Source organism: Malus domestica, chromosome 12 (genome assembly GCF_042453785.1).
Source record: "Malus domestica chromosome 12, GDT2T_hap1".
NCBI lineage: Eukaryota > Viridiplantae > Streptophyta > Magnoliopsida > Rosales > Rosaceae > Malus > Malus domestica.
Window position 1 is genome coordinate 472421 of NC_091672.1, and position 13246 is coordinate 485666.

The window sequence follows — 13246 nt, forward strand, 5'->3', positions numbered from 1 at the left end:
ATAAAGTCTCTTACAAAATGTGACCAATTGTATACAGCAAGAACTTGCCTCGTCTCTTTTATTTAGTCATTGACTCAAACACCACATGCCTTACAGTTGTTAACTTGTTATTATAAACATAAAAAAAACATAACACCAAGTCTTTGTTTATAACTATGTCAATAGCTATTATATAGGATGCGCGTATCTTCTGCTTCCTTGTTCCTTCTTATAATCTCCTCCTCTTTTTTTCCATCCTCACACATCCATCTTCTGCTCTTCATTCAATCTGCTCTTCTTATATTTTCAGGTTTCTAATTGCTTCCATATATATGAGCATGGATAATACTTTTATACGCAATTTATTGGGGGGGGCCGCTGCTAAGATTGCTTCCCAGATGCCATTGGCTGCCGGGTTTCTTACTTTTGTGTGCATTGAGTGCTTTGTGGATCAACTGGTTGCTCCGATCAAACCCTTAATCGGCCAGTACTTGGCCAAGTATTTACTTGCCTGCAGTGGCCCCGTGGTCTCGAGATACTTGGACATTTACGTTGTTTACATCCTAAGCTACAAATCCAACGTCGACAACCTACTGAAACAGCTCAAGAAGCTTAAGGCCACACGAGATATGGTGATCCAAGTCGTCGAAGATGCAAAAAGGAAGGGAGAAGTGGCGGTCACAGCTGAAGTCGAGAAGTGGTTGAGCAGTGTCGATAGGCTGACCGAAGAAGCCGCCCGGTTTTTCGTATACAAAGGGGACGAAAACAGCGGGTGGTTCCGTTGGTTGTACGGTCTGTTGATGTCGAGATTCCAATTGAGCAAGAAAGCAAAGAAGATGATAGAGCTTCTCGTTCAGCTTCAAGCAGATGGAATTTTTGCTACTGTTTCTAATTAATTGCTTGAATTATTATTTTTGTTTGTAGTAGTGATTGCCCAAAACAATTTGAATTTAAGCGTTTGTGGATGTGATTCAACAAATAATATTCAGTCTCGAGAAATTATAATGGCGTGTTTACTAATCCGTAATAAAAAAATCAAAATCTGATTCCGAAATTCACAAAAGTTATTGGAATCACAAGACAAGCAGCCAATAAACACAAAATGCTTGAGTTGATATGACAAATCCACAGTTGATCCGCACAGCATCCTTATCACCTTTTTCTCCTGCTAAACACATGGATTATTCATCTTCTAATTACCCTACTTCTTGTTGTAGTTTGCTGCAGCACTAGTACAAAACTATTAGTGTTCGGGTGAAGATTTCTCAGACGGCTCCTTGGCTCTCAGCACAGCTCCACAAGGGTTCGTTACTTTGGATGTGTAGTCGGGCTCTTGTTTGTTAATGTGCTACAAGAAGATGACAAAGTTAGTTCCAAAATGTGCCTTTGTCGAGCCTTAAGTGTAGGCATTGAGGTTCACAATCAAAACTAACTAAGAGCTAGGCGTACCATTGCTATCTTAGTATAGCAGATGTACAACAAGAGTGTGTTTAGTCAATTACTTGCGCCCCAAGTTACTCGGACTTCTTGTTATCAAAGGATTGTCGTGGATGGGTTAAGTTCACATTAAGTTCTTTTTCTTGCCTTGTGACCAAGGACTTTTAGTTCATAGTCTTGTATGTTTGAATGAAGGGAGTCCATATCTGCTTTAAACCATTTAGCCATTTGCTTGGTTCTTGATTGATTTTAAGGATAACATATCTATTAAACTAACCAGATCTAGACATAATTGACACTCTTAAAGTAGGAAAATAGGTGGATATGACTTGAATACATACTGAAGAATGCATTACGTAATAGATCTATAAATTCATAAAACAAACAAAGAGTTTCGGGCAAGATTTCACCTTGTCTGTCAAGGTTGAACTTCTTATAGTCACTTCTCTTTGTGATTACAAAGGTTTATATGTTAAAAAGGGATGGATGGTAAACAAGTTTACACAAGGGAATCGATACTACACTATTGAGGGAGGTAGCAGAGTTTTTAAATTAGAGAAAGATAGGCTTTCTAAGGAGATCTAAACAAGAGATAGCGTGTTGCTAAAAAATCTAAGATTTGGGCTGATTATAGCTTTTGGATGCAAATCTAGCTTGAGAGCAAAGTTTGTAAGTTTGTTGTTTGATTGGTTGAGTGTTCTTGTCTATGTGCCTTTTCCTCCTTTGATAGGCGAATTAGCCCGACTGCTGTGACCTTGCTCTTGTCCGAAAGCATTTGGAGGGTAGTGACTCATCATATTTTTACTTGTATTGCCACTAAAAAATGTTTTTTGGTTGATTGTGAGTTAGTTTTCATCACTTGACATTTAAATCATAGATACATGGTCTATGCATTAATGGGGAGGCGCCAATTTATCTCTGGACTTGGTGCTAAGCTTCGGGCAAGTCTTCCTTTAATTGGCATCTCTGTGCTTCCTCACACTTGCAGCTCAAAGTTCAAATATTAACCCAAACAATTAGTAATAGTAATAATAATAGCCGCAAGAACAAGGAGAGAATTCCTAGTTGCAGTAGTGGCTTCAAGTTCAATCTCACTCCCCTACCAATTACTATCATCGGATGCAACTTATGCTATTGGTTTGGAAAGATCAGATTTCTTTACCAGGTTGCCAAATTTTGTCAAGTTTAGGGATCATTCCTCCCGACTTTAGTGTGAAAAACGAATCTCAAATCAGTAAATTATGGCAGCAAGTGGCTGGCTGGAGACCGAAAAATCAAAACATTGGCAACCAAGCAGATACAACTCAGAGAAAATATTGAAGAAGAAATGGAGGGTGAAGAAGATGACAACTATAGGCATTTAAGAGACCAAATGAGTCGAATATACATCAGTGCACCTACCGATTTCACAATCATTGACAGGGTACTACTTTCACTAGCTAAATTCCTCCTATATTTCACTTATTCAGTTTTTGGTAGCAAGTTCATATATTTATGAATTGTGATGAAGCAGAGTAGAAGAAACTCAGTTGTAGTAGGAACAGATGGGTTTGATTAACTATACATGTTCAGTCCTTCCTCAAGCCATGAAGACTATGGCAAGTAGGCCTACATGTGTCGACCAATCTGCAGTGCTCAAACTAGTAATCGAGCGTCCTAATGAATCATGGAGGGGCGGACAGCGCTTACACAACCCCAGTCTGCATATTTTCTTGGTATGACTATGCTCTCATATTCTAAGCTTTGGTGTAACAAACGAATATGCTAGGGACTCTTGAGATTGTGTATTAAACATATAAAAAGTAGCTCTTGCTTATGTTGGTTTGAATTTCGAAACTCCAATTTGTCTCAGAATGCGAAAGATTACAACTTTCAAATACCCTCATGAAAGACATTGCTAGCCACAAAAATATAGGCTTAATTGGAAGAAAAGAACACAATTTTCAAAAGCAATCAAGTATACAAGCAAAAGCAATGAATAAGCATTTCCTCAATAACAAAAATTCTTCAGTTCTCTTCTGTACATTAATCATCCACATCTGGCTGGAATGGTTAAATTCTAGGGTTACAGAACATACAGAGAGATTCTCCTGTCTACAACCATTTTTCACTTCATCAAAAGAAATTGATCCGTCAGATTGTTTAGACTAAGTTCGAACAAGAGAATGAGTACATTAAACTGGAACTAGATGGTAACCATGTCATTCGCCTTGATCATTAATCCAAAGGAGTGGCATAGCTACTGCAAGTAGAGCAAAAGAAACACCACAAAACAATTTAACAGCAGCCTTTTGACAGGGACTTTTTATGTTTTATTTTCTGGAACCGCCTCATGAGATATTTTGTTTTCTGGAACCACCTCATGAGACACCTGCAAATCAGCATCTGCTGGAATGCCATCTGTTGATGACACTGATTCAGGACCACCTTCAAACTTCTCACCGCTGCCATAGAAGCTACCATGCTTTCCGTCATCATAATTTGCACCATATGAATAACCATTTTGACCGTATCTGGCATTTGGGCTCCAATCAAACTCGTTCATGGATAAACTTCTAGATCTTCTCGCTGGTTTCTTGGAGAACTTTGAGTCGGCATTATTTGGTTCCTGAAGAGAGTGAACAAGCCTTCTCGGAGTATTGAAGATGATGCTGTCCACATTGAGTGGAGTGCGAGACCTCTGAGAGTCTGAAGCATAGGAGAGGCAATATTGGTCAAAATCAAGACCATAACATGCAATACCATCCCAAGATTAATAACAAACAAGAAAATCATAAAATTGGCAGATTTGAATAAAAGTAAAGTTTCAGTCGAGTAAGCACCATTCCTTTGTCGGAAATAAAACATTCATTGGACAAATTAACTACTTAAGCTGTTACGAATAGCGGTAACCAACACATTTTATGGAATTAGATCAGGAAATTATGAGTTTGAATCCCTATAATTTCCTCCTCTCAGCATAAGTTGAATTCCACATCTTGGGCTCTAATGGCGAGAAGCGAACCACCTGTGAGGGGGAAGACATAAAACGAGTGCTGGTTCATGTCCTTTGCTTAAGGTTTTGGGATATAAATTCCCCCAACAAACTTTGTCGACTATGACATACCATGCCATCCCAAAGATTGGCACTCTTTTCTGAAATGCAAAGCTTTTTAGCAGAGATAAGTTTCCAAAGAGTTAAACACGATAAGCATTTTGGGCTATCAATACTACTTTTACAATCCAGCAAGCAATTTATTCACTCTGTTGCTGCATTACTTTTAGTTAAACTTTTTACCCATACTCCAAATTTAGTTGGTAACTACTTCTACCCCATAACAATCAAATCAGAAATTGCAACTTCAAATCAGAAGAAAAATAATACCAAATGTACATGTGAAACTTACCCAAAGACTAGTTGTGGTGCTTCTTGATACTCCATTTTTAGGATTTGTTTGCTGGAACCCGTAAATTCCTCATTGCTATCTCCTTCACATTTCACGAATTCATTAATCCCAGGGTTACCTGGATATCCATTTGAGTAGGCACTACCCTGAGCAATCTCCGAGAAGAAACCATCCTTGAGAGACACATCAACTCCTCCATTCTCATGACTCCAAAGCTTCCGGTTTACACTTCTACAATCATAAATTGAGTTTCGGCTACACTGACAACTCATTGTTATAGGTGTCTCAACAAATGAGTCGTATTCAGCAAAGGAATCTAAAGTCTGTGATTCGGATGACATTGATGCAGGAGAATGGTCGCTGGCACTTGATAAGTTTCGCTTCCTGCTATGGTCTCTCCAACTAAAATTTGACCCACTGGTCGAACCAGGAGCCTTTTCAAGTTTTGAACCTTTACCTGCAGCTATTCGCCTTGCCGTTTGCAGAGCTTCAAAGGCAGCCCTTGAGACATAAGCCATCCGAACAGACTGACACTTCCCCATTTCTTCAATTATCAACTCATAAAAAATCAGAGATAATGCTCCAAGGATCCAGGCACTTCATCAAGAAATTCACCATTTCGATAGCTGACAGCCGTTTCTAAGAATTCCCCTCCTCTACACCAGTATCCAATATCCGGATTCCAGCTTGAATCCTCAACATAGCATATGGTTCAACAATTACTGCATTATGCTTCGCAAGGGACATGACCACACGGTCCAGACCCATGTGTGCATTTGTCTGAGTGGACTTCTCCTCCAAAGCTCCAGAAACATTCTGACAGACCCTATTTACCATCTCATCCAAAGAAAAACGCCAATTATCTGAATCAACAAGGGCCCTCTTAAGCAAAGGGCAGCTCCAGAAGTGAAGCTCTCTTGAGAATCCAAGAGGGAATCCGAAAGAGGAGTGCAAAGTGAATGAATAATGTGCCTCTTCCTGTCTTCAGGGTTGGTTGGGTCAATCCCATATAGAGCAATAGCTCGGACAACCTTTGAGCATGCCTGTTGAAGAGGGAAAGACCCTGCACTTGAAGCCAAGGTCTTCATTATGGTGGTCATGATGCTATTTATTAGAGGGACTTGTAGACATCGAAATTTCGGTAAGTAAATGTTGACCGATAAATCAAAGTTTCAACGCTCATGTATTACATAAATTTTACACGTAGCGAGTGTCTAAACAAAAAAATCAAAATAAGTTGGAAAAGTCATCAAACAGGACACGTGTCAACACCTGGCAGAAACGACTTATTTCATCTGGAATATTATATTCAAAATTAGGCCTTGAAAATTTCTATAAATAGAAGGCTAAATCATTCATTTGAGAGAACCAAAATCATTAAGCAAGCTCTGAAGCTCTGAAACTCCGAAGCTCTCAAGCATCCAGGTTCCCGAAGAATCAAGAAAGCTCTCTTCGTTCTTCATGCTTCGTTCATCGTTCATCCTAAGATCAAGCCCCAACGGCCCTTTGGATCAACAATCATCCACCAATTCAAGATCAAGCCCCGACGGCCCTTGAAGAAAGTGTTCTTCGTTCTTCGTTCTTCGTTCTTCGTTCTTCGTTCATCGTTCTTCGTTCATCGTTCTTCCAAGATCAAGCCCCGACGACCCTTAGATCAACCATCCACCAATTCAAGATCAAGCCCCAAAGGCCCTTGAAGAACTTCCACCAATTCAAGATCAAGCCCCGACGGCCCTTAAAGAAAGCACCATCGTTCATCATCCGTTCATCCAAGATCAAGCCCCAACGGCCCTTTGGATCAACAACGTTGACAAATCCACACATCCAACCGTTCTTCAAGATTAAGCCCAAAAGCCCTTGAAGATCCGTTCATCACTGTTCTTCAAGATCAAGCCCAAAAGCCTTTGAAAATCCGTTCATCACCGTTATTCAAGATCAAGCTTTAACGGCCCTTCAAGAAACATTCGTCCTCAAGATCAAGCCCCAACGGCTCCTTGAAGATCCACTCAAATCCACCTTCAAAGATCAAGCCCACGGCCCCTTGAAGAAACTTCCAACAGTTCATCCAAGATCAAGCCTCAACGGCCCTTGGATCAACGAAACATCCACAAATCAACACCTTACAGAGATCGAATCAGAGGATCAAAATAGAGAGAGATTGTAACCCAAAATCATCAAATACAAATATTTGTTTGTGCACGTTGTTCTTGTCTCTTTCGTTTCAGGAATTTTCAGTGTTCACAAGACTATTTTAACACCGTGAACATGAGCAAGAACTTCTTACAGTGAAATAGTGCAGTCTCCAGATAAAGAACCAGTAAATCTAGCCTCCACAAGAAATAGATCAACACCTACAAATATTTTACGACCGTAAATAGCTATACGCGATGTATAAATGACCATGGTGAAAATAAATCACCAATATGGATAAAGCAATTATAAGTGTTAAAGGAAAGAAAATCCCATGATCTGATTGTGAGCTATTCTAGCATTTGGTGATTGGTCAACTCTTGGGCTAGAGCAATTGTAGGATGTAAATACAATTAGCTTGATTGTATACTCTGTTTACCTAATATAGCTTATAGCTTCTGTATAAATCGATCTCCATATATCTCAATATTTATATCAATGAAATATACAATTCCACAATTTATCTTGGCATCAGAGAACCGATCTTGGTGACTCTATTACGCTTCCGCCACAATAAGCTTTCCTCAAACACCATAGCCACCACAATGGCAGAACCAACCAAACCTGAAATCAAATCAGCCGAGAATTCCATGGAGTTCTCAGACCCGTATACCTTACACCACTCGGATCATCCGGGACTGATCCTAGTTTCCAAAACACTTGACGGAAACAATTACGGACAATGGAGCCGTGCTATGCGCATGGGTCTTAGCGCAAAGAACAAGATCGGATTTATCAATGGAACCATTAAGGCTCCAGCACCCTCAGACGCGAAACATGCAGCCTGGAAGAGATCTAATGACATGGTCACACTGTGGATTGTAAACTCAGTCCACTCAGACATAGCAGGCAGCATCATGTACACTGAAACCGCAGTTGCAGTTTGGAACGATCTGAGGGACAGATTCTCACAAAGCAGCGACTCAAGAATCTATCAAATTCGACAAGAAATTGTCGAGAACCGCCAAGGGCAGCTCACTGTTTCTGCCTATTACACCAAGATGAAAGCATTATGGGACGAGTTAGCGTCCTACCATGACCCATTCACCTGCACTTGTGAAGGTTTGAAAGGGCTTGCTGAGCGAGAAGAGAAGGAAAAAGTTATGCAATTCCTAATGGGATTGAATGACTCTTACTCAGTCGTACGAGGCTCGATTTTGATGATGAGTCCACTTCCGGATACACGCCGAGTTCATGGCCTAATTCTCCAACACGAACGACAAATGGATGTGGCAAGCCGTCGTGAATTGGGGACGAGTTCTCATGCAATGCAAGTTCAGCGCCCTCCAGCGCCGTCATCATCTAATGACAGGTTTCCTAGCCCTTCTGCAGGTTCATTCTCACGCAAATCACTTAAGTGCACTTACTGTGATGGAGATGGGCACTTGGTGGACAGATGCTATTACATCATTGGGTTTCCAGTGGGCCACAAGTGGCATGGCAAAAATGTGAAGCCTAAGAACAGGAAAGCAGCAGCCCATAATGCCGAGATCACCAAGCCTGCTGCGACCACCGAACCAACCACTTCCAACGGTCCAACTTTCACTACCGAGGAATATAATCAGATAATTGCCATGCTCCGCAACGGTAATGGTCAACCACTCGCAAATGCGAAAGGTATTTACTCACCCAAATGCAATATAGCACAAAAGGATGCACACTCAACTTTATATTGGATTGTTGATAGCGGAGCTACCGACCATATATCTCATTCACCACCAACTCACAATATCATTGCTACTCAGCATGACTTTGTCGGTTTACCAAATGGGGGGCAAGCGGAAATACAAAATATTGGCTCAATAAAATTGTCGCATGACTTATCCCTTGATAAAGTTCTTTATGTACCAAAGTTCCGCGTCAATTTGTTGTCTGTTAGTAAGTTGACAAGAGCTTTGCGGTGTATAGTGACATTTTATCCTGATTTTTGTGTTGTGCAGGACATGGATACGAAGAGGATGATTGGCCTGGGCAAGCATTTTGATGGGCTATACTACCTTACACCAAGTCAAAATCCTCACCTCGCCAACCATATTACTCACACCACAAGTCTTTGGCATCGGCGCCTCGGGCATCCCTCATCCGCACCCTTACTCTCGCTAGCTAAGAATAATACTGAAATAATGTTTGATTCCAAACACCTTTGTGAAGTTTGTCCTTTAGCCAAACAAACTCGATTACCTTTTTCTACTAGTACTATTAAATCTACTGCACCGTTTGATTTAATTCATTGCGACATTTGGGGACCTCACAAAATTCAAACACATTCCGGGGCACGCTATTTCCTTACTATTGTGGATGATTTCACTCGTTTCACGTGGGTACATCTTATGAATTTTAAGTCAGACACACAAATGTTATTGCAATCATTTTTTTCTTGGGTGAAGACTCAGTTCCACACCAACATTAAGGCTCTTCGTGCCGATAATGGTGGTGAATTCCTTTCCATGCGTTCTTACCTAGACTCTTGTGGCACTATTTTACAACATTCTTGTCCTTACGCACCACAACAAAACGGGGTAGTCGAACGTAAACATAGGCATCTTTTAAATGTAGGTCGTGCTCTCCGTTTTCAGGCCAACTTACCTTTAAAATTTTGGGGGGAAAGTATTCAAACCGCTTGTTATCTCATAAATCGCCTACCTACACCCTTGCTTTCTCACAAGTCTCCCCACGAGATTTTACATGGCAAACCACCCTCTTATGAGCACTTGCGAGTTTTTGGATGCCTTTGTTACGCCACCAACCTCACACCCACCCACAAATTCGACATTCGTGCTAGACGTTGTGTTTTCATTGGATACCCTCTTAACCACAAGGGTTATACAGTATATGATCTAGCCACCCAGAAATTTTTCGTGTCCCGCGACGTTACATTCCATGAACACATTTTCCCTTATACCACTTCACCACCCACGGACCAAAATGATTTTCCCATTTTACCAATCCTTTATTCACCACATTACCCAAATGAACCCATCCTTCCCAATGCACCTGAATCTCACGGCCCACATGCAACCAATGGCCCATCTGACCCACATGCAAACCATGGCCCATCTGACACCACAAATACCACCCCTTTACCTGCTACCCCCACTGCCCCGATTCCCATTACCCTTAGCCTTCCAGCAAATCCTGATCCCTTATCTGTTCCTGCTACCGCCGACCTACCTTCTGACACTGTGCCCACACCGACCCACCCCCCACCACCTCTCCGTCACTCTAATCGCTCCACGCACCCACCCGCTCATTTCAAAGACTATGTGGCTCATCATTCCGTCTTGCTCACGCCCCCGGCTTCCTCTCGCTCCATGTCCAGCACTCGGTATCCTTTACATCAGTACGTCTCTTATTCATGTTTATCTCCTGGATATCGACAATTTGTTTCTCACATTTCCCATCTAGTGGAGCCAAATACTTATGAACAGGCCTGTCAAGATCCTCAGTGGGTTGCGGCAATGCAAGCTGAAATTATTGCTCTCGAGAACAACAAAACTTGGAGTTTTGTCCCTCTTCCGCCTGGACAACGTCCCATTGGCTGCAAATGGGTTTTCAAACTCAAGTACCACTCCGATGGCACCTTGGAGCGTTACAAGGCCCGGCTCGTCGCCAAGGGCTTCACCCAACGCGAAGGCATCGACTACAAAGAGACTTTCGCACCGGTCGCTAAACTTATCACTGTGCGCTGCTTATTAACTGTGGCTGCTGTTCGACACTGGCCTTTACATCAAATGGACGTCCAAAACGCCTTCTTACATGGCGCACTTCAGGAGGAGGTATATATGCTGCCACCTCCGGGTTTTAGTCGACAGGGGGAGAACGTCGTGTGTCGACTTCACAAATCCTTATATGGTCTCAAACAGGCATCGAGAAGTTGGTTTCGTGAATTCTCCACAGCTATATGTGACATTGGTTTTTGTCAATCTAAGGCAGATTACTCTTTGTTCACTCAAGTCAAGGGCAATTCTCTCACTATTGTGCTGTTATATGTTGATGATATGGTCATTACAGGAAACAATGAGGTTGAAATCAACAACCTGAAGGCATTTCTCAGCAGTCGATTTCGAATTAAGGATCTCGGACCCTTGAAATATTTTCTTGGAGTTGAGGTTGCGCGTTCGAAAGCCGGAGTCACGATTTGCCAAAGAAAATATACACTAGACATATTGGAGGAGGCTGGATTACTTGGTGCTAAGCCTGCGAAGGTCCCCATGGAACCTGAGTTGGTGTTAACACCCACAGGTAGTGCTTCACTTCATGAACCTGCTCGATATAGACGCTTGGTTGGAAAATTAATTTATCTAACAATCACGCGGCCAGAAATTGCATATACCGTCAACACCTTGAGCCAGTTTATGCAAGATCCTCAACGACACCACCTTGATGCAGCATATCGACTTCTTCGATATCTCAAAGAGGCTCCTGGACAAGGTTTGATGTTTTCTTCACAAAGCAACTTACAATTAACTGGTTATTGTGACGCAGATTGGGCTCGTTGTCCCACTACGCGTCGATCAGTGACCGGTTATTGTATCTTTCTTGGTAAATCACTAGTGTCCTGGAAGAGTAAGAAGCAAGTCACGGTGGCTCGTTCATCTGCAGAAGCAGAGTATCGATCGATGGCTACAGTCACTTGTGAATTAAGCTGGTTGCGGTATTTGTTGGAGGATTTACATGTTAAGCATCCCCAACCAGCAAAGTTATTTTGTGACAATCAAGCAGCCTTATACATTGCTGCAAATCCTGTGTACCACGAGCGTACAAAGCACATTGAGATCGATTGTCACACTGTTCATGAACGAATCCAAAAAGGAGAAATCAAGACTGCCCATGTTCGAACAGGGGAACAAGTCGCTGACTTGTTTACTAAACCACTACGCGTGTCTGTTTTCCATTCGCATCTAGGCAAGTTGGGTGTCATCGACATCCACACTCCAACTTGAGGGGGAGTGTTAAAGGAAAGAAAATCCCATGATCTGATTGTGAGCTATTCTAGCATTTGGTGATTGGTCAACTCTTGGGCTAGAGCAATTGTAGGATGTAAATACAATTAGCTTGATTGTATACTCTGTTTACCTAATATAGCTTATAGCTTCTGTATAAATCGATCTCCATATATCTCAATATTTATATCAATGAAATATACAATTCCACAATTTATCTATAAGGTTACCTAACCAATTTCTACTTAAGTCTCATGCAAGACTACTTAAAAACAGTTTAATAAAAAAAAGTTGAGCTTTGAAGGGATCCTCACAGAGATCATGAGTGCATGTCTCTATTAATTAAATAGGAGCATTGCCTTTGTCCAAGTTGTTCAGTAGGTGGTGGTGGTTGGTCACGGTGGAGTTAGAGAGCGTGAGAGATCTCTAGAGTTAGAGAGAAGGAGAGCATGCAGAAATGAGGAAGGAGGACGAAAGTGCAACCGTGAGTGGGATGTTAACCTACTTAAAAATTCCCCCATGGAAATTACCATTTTCCATTCGCTTCTCAAAATTTATAACTCTGACTCTCGTTACTCCGAATTCGATTCTGCTTTCGCCTATGCATTCGTGAGTATGAAAACTAATTTAGTAAAATAGAAAAGCATGAGAAATTGAAGTTAAACTCAGAGGTCACCATGATAGGGGCATTTTGGTCATTTCACACTCTTGAACAAATACAACATGTATAAATAGGACCTCACTCTTCCATCCACAAAACCCCCGACCTAAATACAAAGGAAGATCATCGTAGCCAAAATGTCATGGCAGGCCTTCACTTACCTGACCTTGTTACGCACAAAATCATCCAAATTCTCCCCACCAAAGCAGCGGTTCGAATGAGTTTTATTTCCAAGCAATGGGCAGGTGTGTGGTGTTCAAGCTCCGTATTAGATTTCAACGAGGGTGGTTATGAGGAAAGCCTTGATTGTCAAGACAACCTAGGTGATCAACATAGAAAGTTCATCAACAACATCTTGAAAAGATATTTGAAATTTTGCGGGCATGATTAGCAAAAGAAACTGAGGTTAGATAAATTGAGGCTTCATATGACGGGGTACTTGGTAACAGAAGACACTACCATTGTAGATGAGTTATTGAGTTGTTCGTTTGAGAGAAATGTCAAAGAGTTAGATATCAACCTTCGGCTTTGTAGATTAGTTCAGAGGAATTGGCATGAGAAGAAAAACTACTATTGCTTATCTCAAACGACCTTTCTTGATGCAAAATCTATAACTACCCTTTGTTTGGAGGCCACGATCAATACTCCGA

The 13246-nt window shown here is 41.5% G+C and overlaps 1 pseudogene; it reads right to left on the bottom strand.

Annotated features, from left to right (window-relative positions):
* Nucleotides 1–3376: 3376 nt before the first annotated feature.
* LOC103449408 (protein SINE1-like) lies at nucleotides 3377–5918 on the bottom strand (annotated as a pseudogene).
* Between the last annotated feature and the right edge of the window lie 7328 nt (nucleotides 5919–13246).